This window comes from Panthera tigris, chromosome B1, assembly GCF_018350195.1.
Source record: "Panthera tigris isolate Pti1 chromosome B1, P.tigris_Pti1_mat1.1, whole genome shotgun sequence".
NCBI classification, from domain to species: Eukaryota; Metazoa; Chordata; class Mammalia; order Carnivora; family Felidae; genus Panthera; species Panthera tigris.
The window spans coordinates 55,163,081-55,179,063 of record NC_056663.1 but is presented as its reverse complement, the minus strand read 5'-3'; the positions used below and the strand labels follow the sequence as shown (position 1 = coordinate 55,179,063).

Here is a 15,983-nt window from a genome sequence, read left to right as displayed (position 1 = left end):
TGTATATGGGGGGAAAGAAAAAATAGGGATAGCTTTGATAAATCCTGGACCAGACTTTTATGATAAAAGTAATTCATTTCCTAATTAACTTAATTCAGAAATGTGGAAAAGACCTTTCTCTTCTTTCTCAAATCTTGTCCTGTAAAAGGATGAAAAATGTCTGTTGTCATCAGAGGTGTTCCTTTTTTTTTTTTTTTTTTTTTTTTTTTATGAGCTTAGATTCCATAGTACCTAATGTTGTCAAATATTAAACTCTGGACACAGTTTATTCTTGTCTGGGACCCTTACACGCAGCAGCATAAGCACAAGGGGGAGACGTGATCCTCTTTCTGCTGCTTCATGGCTAGCCAGCTTCACTCGGGTTCTCCCAAATCCCAGACCCAGGGGTGTCCAGGCTCTGGTTGGAGAGAGGCTGGGAGACGAAGAGGTGGAATGTGCAATAGTGGGAGGTGGATGGGCTTTCGAGCCAGAAAATTCTGATTATGAGCCCTGGTCCAGCCTTAGTTCCTAGGTGTAATGGGAGATCTTACTTAATCTTTGAGTCTTACCCTCATGATCTGTAAAATGGAGATTGTACCACCTCATATTGCTGCCAGGAGGATTAAACATTGCTTGATGCATGTTTCCAGGTTAAGGTTCCTGGCCTCCCTTACCCCTATTGCATTCTGGGAAGTGGTTAGGGGAAGCAGGAAGCAGGTGTAACTGGGTGTAGCAGAAGCCCAGGGCTCTGTGTGTGCGAAGAAGGAAAGGGAGAAAGTGAGAAGTGGTCGGCAGGAATATAAACCCTAGCTTAACCCTACTTTTCATAACTTCCCAACTGTGGAAAATAACACAAAGAAGTGGCATCTACGAGTCAATACTTCCAGTTGAGAGGAAAATAGTCTTTCTTGCATTTAGCTATTATTAGCCAGCTATTATTTGGCTGTTCTCCCCGCCTTGAGAAAAATATCTAAAGGAAAAGCCCTCCTTTCTTTGGTTGGTTTTGAGTTTTCGGAGTAATAAAAATGTGAGAAAAGGGAAGTATATCAAGGTTAGATAAGGAAGTTTATCAAGTGGGAGATATATGAATAAGTTAACTGACTATTCAGCTTTGCGACCCCCAAATTCTCTTCCTTAGACTACTGCTAACTTACTTCAGTGATCTTACTTAACCTGTTCCTTTAGTGAAAAAAGGCTTGAGGAAAAAGCCACTCTTTAAGCAGTGTCCAGAGTCTCTCATAGAGTAGATATATCTCTGTGGTACTTCCCAGCGTGCCCTCCTGTGAGGGGCTCCATTAACAATACAAAATATTGCTAGGGCTAGATAAGTTGGGCAAAAACTGTTTACTATACCCCCATCGCTTTTATTTATTTATGACTATTTATTTTTTATGTTTATTTATTTTTGAGAGAGAGAGCATGAGCAGGGGAGGGGCAGAGCGAGAGCAAAGAATCTGCAGCAGGCTCCAGGCTCTGAGCTGTCAGCATAGAATTCGATGAACCCACAAACCATAAGATCATGACCTGAGCTGAAGTCGGATGCTTAACCGACTGAGTCACCCAGGCGCCCCAAATGTTTATTTTTGGGAGAGCAAGGAAAAGCGGGGGAGGGACAGAGAGAGGGAGACAGAGGATCTGAAGCGGGCTCTGTGCTGACAACAGAGAGCCTGATGCGGGGCTTGAACTCACATACCTTGAGATCATGATCTGATCGAAGTCAGGCACTTGACCGTCTGAGCCACCCAGGCACGCCTCCCCATCCCTTTTAAATTAACAAGTCTGAAAAGTCTTAAAGACATTGATTTAACTTTAATCCCATTATTTTAATAAATATTGTTTGAGAACTTGCCGTGCGTGTGCTGCAGACACCGTCATAGGCTGCCCCAGAGAGGGCTGGGGGAGGTGGAGAGAGACCAGTAAAAGATTGAAATGATGATTTCAGATAACGATGACTACTTTGGACATCTTAAAGCAGTGTGAGTGCTGTGGGTGAGAGGTGAGAACCATTTTTTTTTTTTTTAATGTTTATTTATTTTGAGAGACAGAGTGCAAGCAGGGAAGGGGTAGAGAGAAAGGAAGAGAGAGAATCCCAAGCAGGCTCTGCGCATGGTGCTCCGTCTCCTAAACCACAAGATCATCACCTGAGTCAATGTCAAGAGTCGGACACTTAACCGGCCGAGCCCCCCGGATGTTCCGGAGGTGAGAACCGTCTTTGAGCGATGTTCAGCAAAGGCCTCTTGAAGGTGATACTTGTGGGGCGCCTGGGTGGCTCAGTTGGTTGAGTGGCCGGCTTCCGCTCAGGTCCTGATCTCACGGTCCATGAGGTCGAGCCCCGCGTCAGGCTCTGTGCTGGCAGCTCGGAGCCTGGAGCCTGCTTTGGCTTCTGTGTCTCCCTCTCTCTCTGCTCCTCCCCTGCTTGTGCTCTGTCTCTGTCTGTCTCTCAAAAATAAATAAATGTTTAAAAAAAAAAAAAGTGATCCTTGAGCTGGAGTCTGCATGATAACTGGAATCATGCAGCTGAATAAGACTTGCAAAAATCTTTGAGGATAGAACACTCTAGCAGAGAGAAAATCAAAACAGGAATTCATGTCTTCTGAAGCACACTTTGAGGAGAATAAAGGCAAAGAGCCTACATGTGAGAAAGATTTCATAATCCCAATTTTGTGTGTCTCATAAATCGTTCATTTCTGTTAGCGTTGTGTGCTAGGTACTATGTGCTACAGACACAGGACAGTTGTTTTTTTTTAATATTTATTTTTGGAAGGGTGCAAGCGGGGGAGGAGCAGAGAGAGGGGACAGAGGATCTGAAGCGGGCTCTGCGCTGACAGCAGTGAGCCCAAGGTGGGGCTTGAACTCATGAACTGAGAGATCATGACGCTCAAGTGACTGAGACACCCAGGTGCCCCAAATACAGTTATGTTTTAAAGAGTAGAGTAGTTCAAAGGCGAAAGACTCCAGATTCAGGGGACAGGTGCTAAGATGTATGATGGAGGCAGCATGTTGTAGTGGTTGAGGCCAGAGGGAGCCTGACTGCCTAAGTTGAAATCCCAGCACTGTCTCATTCTAGTTTTATAACTTTGGACAAGTTATTGAACCTCTGTGACTGAATATTAGGGACCCTGAAGTGTCTCTTTCAGCTGATTGTTAGTTTTTGCAAAGTTCTTGGAATAGTGCCTCCCCTAATGTAGGCACCACTTGCTAAAATAGATGATGATGGTGTGATATTCCTATCAAAATCATTGCCATGGTCGTTGTCAGCATCATCAGAGGGTAATGATATCATCATCATAGAAGACTTCCTGGTGACATGGCACAGCCCAGCTGCCTGGATATCTTTCATTCCCGACTAATAGTGCCCAGGCTTGTCCATGAGTGTCCTATATGATATGATCACTCATTATGTATGAACTATTCTTACTCAGCAAAGGAGATCAAAACTTGCTTTGTCTGCTTTCTACCCAAGTTAATTTTTTTTTTTTTAACAACAAAAAGTTCTGAAGGATTCATAAGCCTTTTGGTGGGGGGGGGTAGTGGTGGGTGGGCAAGGGGAGAGTTGGTAATAGGGTTGAGGGTAGGAAGGAACAAATTAGAATCTGCAGTCAGCCTTGCTGGAAGGGTTAGGTTAGATGAGAATCCTAGTTCTGTAATAATGATGATCAAAGTGACCTTAAGACACTAAAAGATTCACCGTGTCCCTTCTGAATCAACCAGAGTTAAAATCTATCTGGAATAGTTGTAGCATTTTATTGATTTCTAAATCTTAGAAAATTGGCAATTCGTGTATAGAACAAAAAAACACCAGTTGTTGCAAACATTCATAACCTGAAGAATTCATTCCCTAACCATTTAGATAAAAATGAGAGATTTTTATATAGCTAAAGAAATTATTAAACTTCTATTTTGTACGTGGAGGAAGCCATTTAGCTAACCAATTATATATCTAACTCTGTAGCAGCCCTTGGAATTCATCTAATTGCATTCTATTGAAAGTCACTCACCTTTTGCAACATGACAATTTTATGCCAAGAGAACGAAAATGTCAGGTCTTTCCATTACAGAGAGCCAGATCTTCCCTTGCTTAGTTAAGGCAGAAAGAAAGCCACTGAGATTAATCTGTTTTAAAACTATTTTCAGCTATCTGTATGTCATACATGCTGTCATGTTCTAAGACCACTTTGTTCTTGGACACTGCTTTCTAAAATCTGTAGGTTTCTATTCTTTAAAGAAAGAAAAAAAAAACAAATGAATATCTCACTTGACATATCATTTTATTCTAGGGAATCCTAATTAACACACTAATATCAAAGAACTGACAACCTCCTACACATTTTTTTAGGGTTCCATGTGCAAGACTGTGTTGTTCTAGTTATTTGAATAGCATGTATCCTTCACAGCTTGCTAATAGCATTTTTTTTTTTTTATGCCTGTCTGGTCTTTAGAATATGCTAAGGAGTGGGAGTGAATGTCTACTCATAAAGGACGTTGCAGGAAGTATATTTTGTAGGGTAGAGTTATTTCCATATTTTTAGTACAAGATTCTGTAATCCTGAAATTCTAGATGGTAGACGGTTGAGTGTTGCTTTTTATTTCAGTGAGACAAAAGTAATGTTCGAAATGGGAAAAAGATTAGAAGAGTCTTTCTCAAATACCACTTTTGAACCTCAGCTTAAAATAGATGTATCACAGAGAATCTTAAGTGAAAGGAAAGAAAGAACATTTAGGAGACAGCTACTGTGTCCTAGGGATTATGATAGGTGTTTTCATTGAGGATTTAATTCTTACAATAAACCGTCATGATCTGTGATCCATCTCAAATTTATTCAGATTAAGTGGTTTACCTAATGGCTTTGTAAATTATTTTTTTGACTTTAATGTCTTTAAGTTCAGAGCCATTTTGTTTTTTTTACCTACCTTTCACAACTGTGTAATATCTTTTAGAATGAATTTTGTATTTTTTCCCCTGATTTTCTTGCCTTCATTTCTCCTTTCTGCCTAGTATTTTTTAAATCATAGTTTAACGAACTGTTTTTAGGTAGGTCACCTCATATTCTTTTCAGTATGAGGTAGAATTTTTAAACTAATAAATTAACTAATTACAAACTTGGCCAAAGTTACACAGATCGGAAATGGAAGAGCCAAACATTAATACAAACCCACATATGATTAATTGGAAAGTACTTGCTATTCTGAAGGCACCTTGTTGCCTTATGGAATCCGGACAAAAATAAAGAAGAAATTTTAAATGCTTTGAATGAATTCACAGCTATTTGTATGACTAGAATATGATCTATTTTGAGCAAAGAGAACTGGGTTATATTCTATTTCTATATTGAGCCAAACTAGTAGTCATTTTCAGTCTATAGGATTCACTTCAACATTGTATTAACCTAATGAAAATGCCAACTCCCATTCAGAGCATATAACCAACAAGTGATATCAAAGAGGACATTTTAGAAAAAACACCCTTCTTCTAGTAATTCCTGATTGTGTCTTACAACCTTCCCTGTTAATTGGCTTGGAGTGCCTAGTAATGCTCTGGCCAGGTTGTCCAGAACCCTACAAATATCTTTTTATCAGCTCTCATTAGGATGCCATTTTGCAGCCTTTCCTCAACAGGAAGGCAGAGAACTTTCAGACTTTGGTGTCCTTGTGCCTTTTGAAGTTTTGAGAAAAGGGACAGCCCTATTATAAATGGAGGTCTGATCTTGCGCTTCTAAAGTGAGGAAGAGAGGAAAATCTTTCTAAAAGAAAATACAACAGATCCTATCTTTATGAATTATTGATCAGGAAGTCTGATTTTCAAGTTCATAATATGCATTGATTTTTTTTTTTCTGATGGTGATTATTGCTATTTCGTAGCAGCCTTGATATTGTACGATACCAACCATTTTCCTTTTGAGAAATGGAAACACTCTTGTATTTCTGAAAACTTGGGAAGCAAACATTACTTAAAAAGTGCTTTTCCTGACTCATCCTCAACGCCAGGCTACTCAGACAGCTAGGGTGAATGAGAACTCTCTGAAAGAGAAGCACAGATTGTTGTGGGTCCAGCCCTGCACCATACGTTGTAGAAGGCAGAAACCACTGCCACCTACCTCTCCCCTAGCCTGTGAGTTGATTCCTAGTGCAGATCTACAGGGGTTAGAGCCTGAAAAATCACTTAAAGAGGGGCTGGGCCTGTCTCCCCGCCTTTGATCATGCAGTCGCCTTTTGTGCTTACCCTCTTTACTTTGTTTCCTGCCTTTTCCATTCTTAGCTAGCTGGCAAAGTCTAGTTCAAATCCTCTCCTCCAGGAAGCCTGACCTGTGCATTCCGGCTCGCAACAACTTCTTCTTTTCTGGGCCAGTTACGGCATCTGTTCCGCCGTATGATCTGGCCCTTGACAGGATGCTGCCCAGTCTCTCCTCATAAAGGCTATTGTTTTGTCGGATACACACTAGGAGCTTGTGTTGATCTCACAGCATCCTCTTGAGATTGGTACCATCGTGGCCCCAGATTTACGGATGAAGAAACAGAGGTTCAGAAAGATGACCGCTCTTGCCAGTCCCCAAACCACGAAGTAGCATTCAGAGGCCTGCTTGCTTCCACTGTGTGCATCTGGACTCTCAGACTCATCTGTAGGTTCCTCAAGAGTGTTCTGCCTTTCTGGGTTCTAAGAAATGGCAAATATAGAAAGGAATCTGGAAAGATGCGGGGGAGTTACCCTTCTCACATCTGCACAGTGTGCAGTAGCCCCGAGAGGCCTGTTGCTGGGGGTGGGGGTGGGGTGAGGACAGGTTGTCCTTACTGACCAGTCCACGGTCTCCCTCCCACTGAGTAGTTCTGGATTTAGACAACTCAGCTGGCAGCCAAGATGTGACATAGCCTCTGCTGCTGCTGTCTTTGGAAACCACTGTTGTCGTCACCTGGGCCCTCCGTGGAAGAGGGCGCTTTGCTGTCTGTCACTGTGGCCGTCCCAGCTTCTCCATTTACGTCTCCTGTCCCTGGGTCGCTGGAGTTTACCATCCAGTAAGCGGACTCCACGTCTGCTGTCTTTCTGTGTTGCCCCGTGTGTTGACTTGAGTCTGGAATGCGATAGTTTGCCCTCTCCTTCTTTCTCCTAGCTGTCCCAGTTATAACTGTTTTCAGTACCTGGGACTGTCGTAGGCTCTAGAACTTCTCCAAAGGGGACCTGTTGCCCTGTCACTGAGGCTAGTGATGTGCCTGCTACTGCAACACGAAAGTGATCCTGCCGTGAAAGTTGCCCCATCATAAATGTTTTCTCGGTTCAAAATTTTGTAGAAACTATGAAGAAGAAGAAAATAAGAATTATTAACCGAAGGTAACTTGCTAAATTTGGGTGTATATTATTCTAACATACATCTATGTATTTTTTATGTATTTTTTCATCTAGAATACATAAACACTTTTGAAAAAGGGGAGGTGACTCATTTTACATCCATAATTCAGTCTTTTTCTTTTAAAACTCTTATCTTCCATATCATTAAATACTTTTTTTTAATGTTTATTTTTGAGAGCGAGAGAGAGAGAGACAGAGACAGTGTGCAAGTGGGGGAGGGACAGAGAGAGCGGGAGACAGAATCTGAAGCAGGCTCCAGGCTCTGAGCTATCAGCACAGACCCCACACAGGGCTCAAACTCATGGACCGCAGGATGAAGTCGGACGCTTAACCAAGTGAGCCACCCAGGCACCCCTCATTCAATACTTTCTAAATTATTTAGAAGTAAAGTTATTAAGTCAAAGCTCTATTTAGGTTGTTTCCCACCCCTCTGCTGTTGTAAGCCGTTCTGTAAGAGATATAGCTCATTTTGTATACACGTTCTTTTGTTGTTGTTGTTTTAAATGTTTTGTTTATTTTTGGGAGAGAGAGTGGGAGCAGGGGAAGGGCAGAGAGAGGCGGAGACACAGAATCTGAAGCAGGCTCCAGACTCCAAGCTGTCAGCACAGAGCCTGACACGGGGCTTGAACCCACAAACCATGAGATCATGACCTGAGCCGAGGTGGTTTGCTCAACTGACTGAGTTATATGTATATATGTGGTACATAGGTTGCCTGTCTCCCCTCATCCGTAGCCTTATAATTTCCTGAGGATAAATTTCTAGAATTTTTTTTTTAAAGTTGGCTCCACGTCCAATGTGAGGCTCAAACTCATGACCCCAAGATCAAGAGTCACATGTTCTACTAACTGATCCAGCCAGGCACCTCCATTCCTAGAATTTTAATTGTTGGGTCAAAGAGTATGCCTTTTACACAGGTGTAAGTTTATTCTCTTACTAATAAATGAAAACCACATTATCATTTCATATTGTGTCTATTTTGTAGGTAAAGAAATCTTGTTTTTATATTACTAATAAAGTCAGGCAGGGGCACCTGGGTGGCTCAGTTGGTTAAGTGTCTGACTTTGGCGCAGGTCATGATCTCGCAGTTTGTGGGTTCGAGCCCTACATTGGGCTCTCTGCTGATAGCTCAGAACTTGGAGCCTGCTTCAGATTCTGTGTCTGCCTCTCTCTTGGCCCCTCCCTGGCTTGCACTCTAGCTCTCTATCTCAAAAATAAATAAACATTTAAAAAATTTTAGGTTGGACATCATTTTTATTGCTAACCTTTTGAAGTCATCTTTGGTAAATTACCCGCTTATGTTTTCCCCCATTCTCTTCCATAGATGTGTTTATTTTTTCCTAAAAATTCGCAAGAGATTTTTTTTGTGGAGGGTTGAGGGGTGTCTGGGATTTAAGACTATTAACACTTTGGTTGCCATATATATTATAAATACTTGGACAGCTTTTTGTCTTTCATTTTTATTTTTATTTTTTTATATGTTAAAGTTTATTTATTTTGGGAGAGAGCCTGGGTGCACATGCATGAGCATGGGGGAGGGGCAGAGAGAGAGAATCCCAAGCAGGCTCCACAGGGTAGAGCTCAATACAGGGCTCTATCCCTCAAACCCTAAGATCATGACCTGAGCCAAAATCAGGAGTCAGGCACTTAACTGACTGAGCCACCCAGACACCCCATTTTTTCATATTCTAAATTAAAATATTATTCATGGTTAAAGATTTAAATCTTTAAAAAGTGAAACAGTCTAGACTGTTTCTCCAATAGCATCAGAAAATAGGCAATTCTTCCTGTTTTTGATTTAACAATGGAAAATTTCTATTTGCTCCTTGATATAAAAGATGCAAATTTGACCTACTCTTTTTTTTTTTAACCTCTGATTCTAGTAAAAGTTGAGATTTTTTTAAAATTTTAATGTTTGTTTATTTTTGAGAAAGAGAGACCGAGTGCGAGTGGGGAGGGGCAGAGAGAGAGGGAGACCCAGAATCTGAAGCAGGCTCCAGGCTCTGAGCTGTCAGCACAGAGCCTGATGCAGAGCTCAGACCTACGAACCATGAGATCATGACTTGAGCTGAAGTCTAACACTCAACCAACTGAGCCACAAGGTGCCCCTAAAAGTTGAGATTTTTAAATGTTCTTCTCTTTATGACTCAAAATAACACACCTCATCTCCTGTTTTTGTATTACATTCTCAGCCTCTCTCAACCCCCAACTTTATAAAATGAGAATATTAGCATCTGTACCCTTTCGACCCACCTTCACTCTCCTGCTCATCTACACCTGGGCATTCTGAGACCAGAGCTTTTCCAGAAGTTTCCCTGTCCTCTGTAGTCTTCAAGGGACTGGCATCCATCTCCAAAGCCCCTCTTTCAGCCTGGTTCATGTCTCAGCCCTCTCTCATTTGCTTCCTGTCTTCCAGAAAGACTCCTTTCTGCTTATGCCTTTCTCTTATTACAAGTTTCCTTTCTTGTACCTATGTCTTAAATTAAATTCTCAGGAAGATGAGAATGTGCCTAGCCTGCCTTCTCCAGCTAAACTTTACAGTGGCTTTGGATATAGAGAATTAAAAAAAAAAAATTTTTTTTTTCTATAATCAAACCTACCAATGATTTATTTTGGTTTCTACCTTTGGTGCCGTGTGTAGAAAGTCCTTCATTTAAGATTGTTTTCTTTCAATACCTCTATGAATTCTTTCTTACATTTAAATCTTTATTCATTTCCAGAATTTGTTTTGGTGGGTGGAATGGTTTAGAGTTCTTTTACCCAGTTGCCCCAATATAATTTATTAAATAATTTAAAGTTTTGAAGTACTGCCTTTTATTAAATACTTAGTTCTTACATGCATTTGTGTCTGTTTCTAAACCGTGATTCATTAATCTGTCTCTTACCTACACTGGTGCCACACTTTTAATTGTTGTGATTTCAAAATCCATTTTAATATCTGGAGGGCAAGTCTCTCCCCCCACCTCCATCCCCCCCATCATTGTTCTTTTTTCTAAAAATATTCTTAGCTGATGTGTTCTGTCTTCCCTTCTATAAGAAGAAAAGGTTGCTGTATTATTATACAGTTTGAATGAGGTTGCATCGGGTCAACCCATTTCTTAGCTATTCAGTATTTTTTTTCCTGCGGGGCTGGAGAATTAGAACTTCTATGTTATACCAGTTCCTTGTCGGTTTTGTTCTCACTTGCTCCCAAGACCAGCATTGGAAAATGCAGTACGTTGCCAATAACCCTGCTCCTCTCTGATTCTGTGAACATGTACAGTGTCCCACTGACATTTTTGAGTAGTTACCTGGCCCCAAAAGGAAGATGGTCACTTAGCCGGATTTCACTGTCAACACTGCAGGTGTGTCTCCACTCCCTGGCACCTGCCAGTACTTCCCCAGCACCTAATCTGCTCTCCCTATCGCTGGCAGCCTTACCCAGCCTCCGTCACTGCCTTCCTCGGGAATGTGTAGATGACCTTGAGGCCATTTTATCAGGTTCCTTTCTCACCTCCTCTGACAGCCCACGCCTAGCCTACCTGCATAGGGTACCAGCACAGAAAGTTTTTGACCTCGCATGCCTCTGTGCCCAGGCGGAGCCGGGCACCTAACAATTCGAGAAATACTTATTTAATTATACTTACACAGAAACATTGTAGCATAAACATGACTCATTCCAGCCAGAAGAATGAGCACTTGTTTCCTGGCAGGAAGGATGCCGAGAAACCTATGCTTTGGAATCCCTGTGGGCAGAGAGCATGTGTTTGAGGCAGATAGAATTTCAACGGTTGGAAACTCACCTACATTGACTCTTTCATAAACCTACCTAAAGCAAAATGAAAAATGGTATAACCTTTGCCCAAATCTTTATCAGGAGCCCAGGAGAGCAGAAAATCACATTTATCCTTTTTATTCTTTTCCCTTTTCTATTTGCTATATTAGTCTCATCCCTCTGTTTTGATTCTTCAACAAAACATTAAAATGTTGAAAATGAAATGTTTTCTGTAAAGATACTTTATTGAAACACTATTCTGGTGCTGCCCCACAGAAAAATCAATGCACGTCACATACACGATGTAAGTTTCTAGTAGCCGCATTCAAAAGTTTTGAAAATCGAGGTGAAATTAATTTTAACATACTTTATTTAACTTAACATATCCAAAGTAATGCCAGATCAGCATGTCAATATTAAAAAATTGAGATCCTTTAAATTCTTTTTTCCTTTAAAATTTGGTGTGTATTTTACACTTACAGCACATCTCAAGTTGGGACTCGTCCACGTGTTAAGTGTTCAATAGCCACATGTGATGATTTTCTAAATTTTGCGTTGTCTTACTTTGTCCTTGTATTGAAAATAACCATTTCTAGGAGTTCTTAGCTGAGGGTGCTTGTCTACAGCCACCTCAAAACTTTTTTAAAATATGCATTCCTGGGGAGCCTGGGTGGCTCCATTGGTTAAGCCTCTGACTTTGGCTCAGGTCATGATCTCACGGTCCATGGGTTCGAGCCCCACATCAGGCTCTGTGCCGACAGCTCAGAGCCTGGAGCCTGCTTCGGATTCTGTGTCTCCCTCTCTCTCTGCCCCTCCTATGCGTTCTCTCTCTCTCTCTCAAAATAAACAAACATTTAAAAAATTTAAAAAAATATGCATTCCTGTCTGTACCCCCCCGCCCCCACTAGTTCTACTGAGGTAAAACTCTGTGTGTGAGTCTGGGCATGAAGAAGGTACATCGTTGATTATAACCTTTAAAAACCACTGAACCAGTCCTGTTTCTTCATTTTACCTGTGACTGAATGTGTCCATACGATGAGCTTTCCCACAGAGTAATGATATATAAACCTGTCTTCCACTGACAAATCGGACATCCCAGTATTCTACCACACTGCTCATCATGTCTAACATACCCGATAAGAAAGTACCATATACTAACATTGTGTGGATTTTCAATAACAACAGGGGTTGGCAACAAAATGGATTGTCAGATTAATCTTTAGTTTCTGAGGAAATTAAGTGTAGAATAAGAATACCACACTGGTGACGTGTGCAGGCATGCACACACACGCACACATTGCCTAAATACTTTTGCTAATTGAAATTTCATTGTGATGGGCATGACTGGATTTTATATGTACTTTCATTCTCCACGTCTTTTAGACGTTAGCATGAGTCTATGTAGCATCATGGGCTACTATTTTGAAACGTCTTAAAAAAATCTGTAACGAAATAGCAGTTGGATTTACTGTAATTATTTTAATGTATCCCTGGACATCATGATCCGGTATAAAAGTTCTTCAGCCTATCCATTTTCAAAGTGCGAAAAACACATTCAAGCCTTGAATTTCAGGTTAAAATTTCCTATCTTTAATGACAAGACTGCCAGCTATCAGCAGGCAGTATGGTTGACTGCTCTGTAATTTTATGGGCATTCTTTGTAGGGTGAGTCACAATAGCTTTCTTTTTTCTTTTACGTCGAGCTGACAAGGGCAGCACAAGTACTACACTGAAAAATAATAAATCTCAGGTCATCCAAAGGTAACGCCAGGATTATTTTAGATTAGTTGAGGATATGGAGAAAAATGTGTGGTTTTTAACACTAATTTTATATATGAAGTGACTGCACTTTAATAAAAGTTAAATTTTGGGCGAGTGAATTTAACAATTAAATATTTGCAACTTATTTAATTGATAATTGTTTTCTTAATCATTGTAAGTCTACAGAAATTATAAGTAATTAACAAGGACTATTAAAAAAAGTAATGGGTATCCATAGTGCCCTACAAGTAACTACTAGATTTTAAAAAGCATCTTAAAGTTCCAGGTTGTTGAAACAGTCTGTTTAAGCAGTTTTTTAAACAGTGATCAGGATGGTTATGTGGCTTCTAGTTCAGAGTCTTGAATTTAGATTATCTAGACACATATATATAGTGTATATGTATATACATATACATATGTAATAAAAGAATATATACATAAAAGAATACATACATAAATAAAAGAATGTATATATTCTTTATATAAGTAAAAGAGTGTATATATATATTCTTTATAAGTAAAAGAATATATATATACATTCTTTATATAAGTAAATGAATATATACATTCTTTACATAAGTAAAGGAATATATATACATTCTTTCCATAAGTAAAAGAATATATATACATTCTTTACATAAGTAAAAGAATATATATACATTCTTTACATAAGTAAAAGAATATATATATACATTCTTTATATAAGTAAAATAATATATATATATTCTTACATAAGTAAAAGAATATATATACACACACACACACACACACACACACACACACACACACACACATTATATAAGTAAAAGAATATATATTCTTTCTAAGGACTTCTTCTAAAAAAATTTTCTTATGTTTATTTCTTAGAGAGGGACAGAGCATGAGTGGGGGAGGGGCAGAGAGAGAGGGAGACACAGAATTCGAAGCAGGCCCCAGGCTCTGAGCTGTCAGCACAGAGCCTGACGTGGGGCTCGAACTCACAAACAGTGAGATCATGACCTGAGCCTAAGCCGATCACTCAACTGACTGAGCCACCCAGGTGCCCCAAAGACTTCTTTTTAGAGCAACTTTAGGTTCACTGTCAAATTGAGAAGAAAGTACAGAGACTTCTATACCCTCTGACCCCACACTTGCATAGCTTCCCCTATTACTAACACCTCCCCCACCAACGAGTTGCACATTGTTATAATTGATGAACCCACAATGACACATCATAATCAGAGTACATAGCCTACATTAGGATTCACTCTTGGTGTTACACACTCCTTGGGTTTGAACAATGTATAGTTGATTCTTGAACAGCATGGGGCGGGGGGTGGGGGGTTTAGTAACTCCAATCCCTGGGCAGTGGAAAATCTATATATAACTTTTGACTCCCTTAAAACTTTACTGATAGCCTACTGTTGACCAGAGGCTTTGCCATTGATGTAAACACTCGTTTGACACGTATTTTGTATGTTATAGGTGTCACATTTTAAATTTATTTATAATAAAATTAGCTAGGGAAAATAAAATGTTAAGAAACTTCTAAGGAAGAGAACATAGTTGCAGCATTGTACTCTATTAAGAGAAAAAAGTCCATGTATAATTGGGCCATGATAGTTTAAACCCTTGTTGTTCAAGGGGCAACTGTATAATGACCTGTATCTATCATTATAGTATCATAAAGTATTTTCACTGCCCTGAAAATTCTCTGTGCTCTACCTGTTCATCCCCACCCAACCTCTGGCAACCACTGATTTTTTTTTTTCTTTTTTACCATCTAGTTTTGCCTCTCTTTTTACAAATGTAAAGTTCAGACTGAGATCCAAAGAGATCAAGGGATTAACTGCAGGTCACACACAGACTCCTCTGTTCTGCCACTATCTTCTGACTCACTTCACTGACTTCTCTTTTTTATTGGCTATGATGCCCTCTTTTGTTGGAATGTAATAGCTTATTAAGATATGATTTGCAATAACAAAATGATTAAAAATGTTTTAAGATCTATCTATTCAACTTATAAACACAATACAATGAAGATAATAGCGTGACTTCAGTGTTTGAAAATTCCATCTGTATTCTGTTCATCATTGGGCATGAAATAGAGAATGATTATTTCTTCAAAAATAGGTTTCTTAAGACTGAGTACAGGAACCAGAATTTTAAAATACTTTTTAGGGAAAGTACTAAATCTTGGGACCACAACCCTGATTTTCTTTTTTAAAATACTTGCTCACTTCAGGAAGAAATCACACTGGGCAAGGGTACATAATTGTATATATAATGTACTGGGACATAAGGGTTGCTTAAGTTACTGCTAACATATTATCTGAGAATATGTACATATTAGTTTTCAGTTGACCAAATGATAAACGGAAGACACGCTGTTTGAGTGCTCTGGTGTATTCTTCATATTCAAGATCCTTAAGCTAAATAAGAAAAAAATTGATTTCTCTTTTTTACGTTGTTTTCCTATCCAGTGGTATTTTTCTTTTTCTTCTGGACAGAGTCTTTACTGCAGACTTAAAGCTGATAAACCCCATCCTCAACTCTGTGCTATTCAGGCTTCTTCAGTGAGGAACGATTCCCCACAAACCTGGGAGTTTGTTAGAAGCTAAGTATTTGCCATTTATGAATGTTAAAGAGAACTAGGCTGAAAGCCGGCAAGAAAAAAGGAGTTATTATTTTTCTGGCAGTGTTTGTAAAAACTGATCAGGCAATGAGCAGTAGTCTCTAATACAATCGAGCTGTGATGAACAAATATGAATAATCATACATTGTCTTAGAAGAGTCCCAGATTGATATTTTTATTATGCACTGTACTCCACAATCAAATCAAGGAGACTGTTTGCCCATATCTTGAAAACTATAATTTGATAACTACATGGTGATTACTTTTTAGTAATATTTGAAAGGCTGCCAACCAAGAAATTTGTAATAAAATTCAGTCTTACAAAATTAAAGATTAAATGACAAAAATACAACTGTTCCGATAAATAGTAAAGCACTGCTATGCATACAGCACGTCAAATCTAGTTGTTTTTACCAACTTTAGTTTTAAAAGTCTTTTTTTTCTTTAAGTGAATTACGTGAACATCCTTTGCTATTATTTCTAAGAAGGATTCTTCGTAATATTTCATAGTAACTTTAATTTTAGACTGAGGGCTTTT

At 39.4% G+C, this 15,983-nt stretch overlaps 1 protein-coding gene across 5 annotated transcripts in view; it reads left to right on the top strand.

Moving 5' to 3' along the window:
• GALNT7 (polypeptide N-acetylgalactosaminyltransferase 7) overlaps positions 1 to 15,983 on the top strand; it is a 144,962-nt gene that overhangs the window by 29,650 nt on the left and 99,329 nt on the right. Inside the window, exon 1 of one of the 5 annotated variants that reach the window (XM_042983618.1) lies at positions 5,936 to 6,596. The exons of the other annotated variants lie outside the window; for them this stretch is intronic. The gene's annotated coding sequence lies outside the window, so the exon portion shown is untranslated. Of the gene's footprint in view, positions 1 to 5,935; positions 6,597 to 15,983 lie in introns of those variants that run through there. 5 annotated transcript variants of the gene reach the window in all.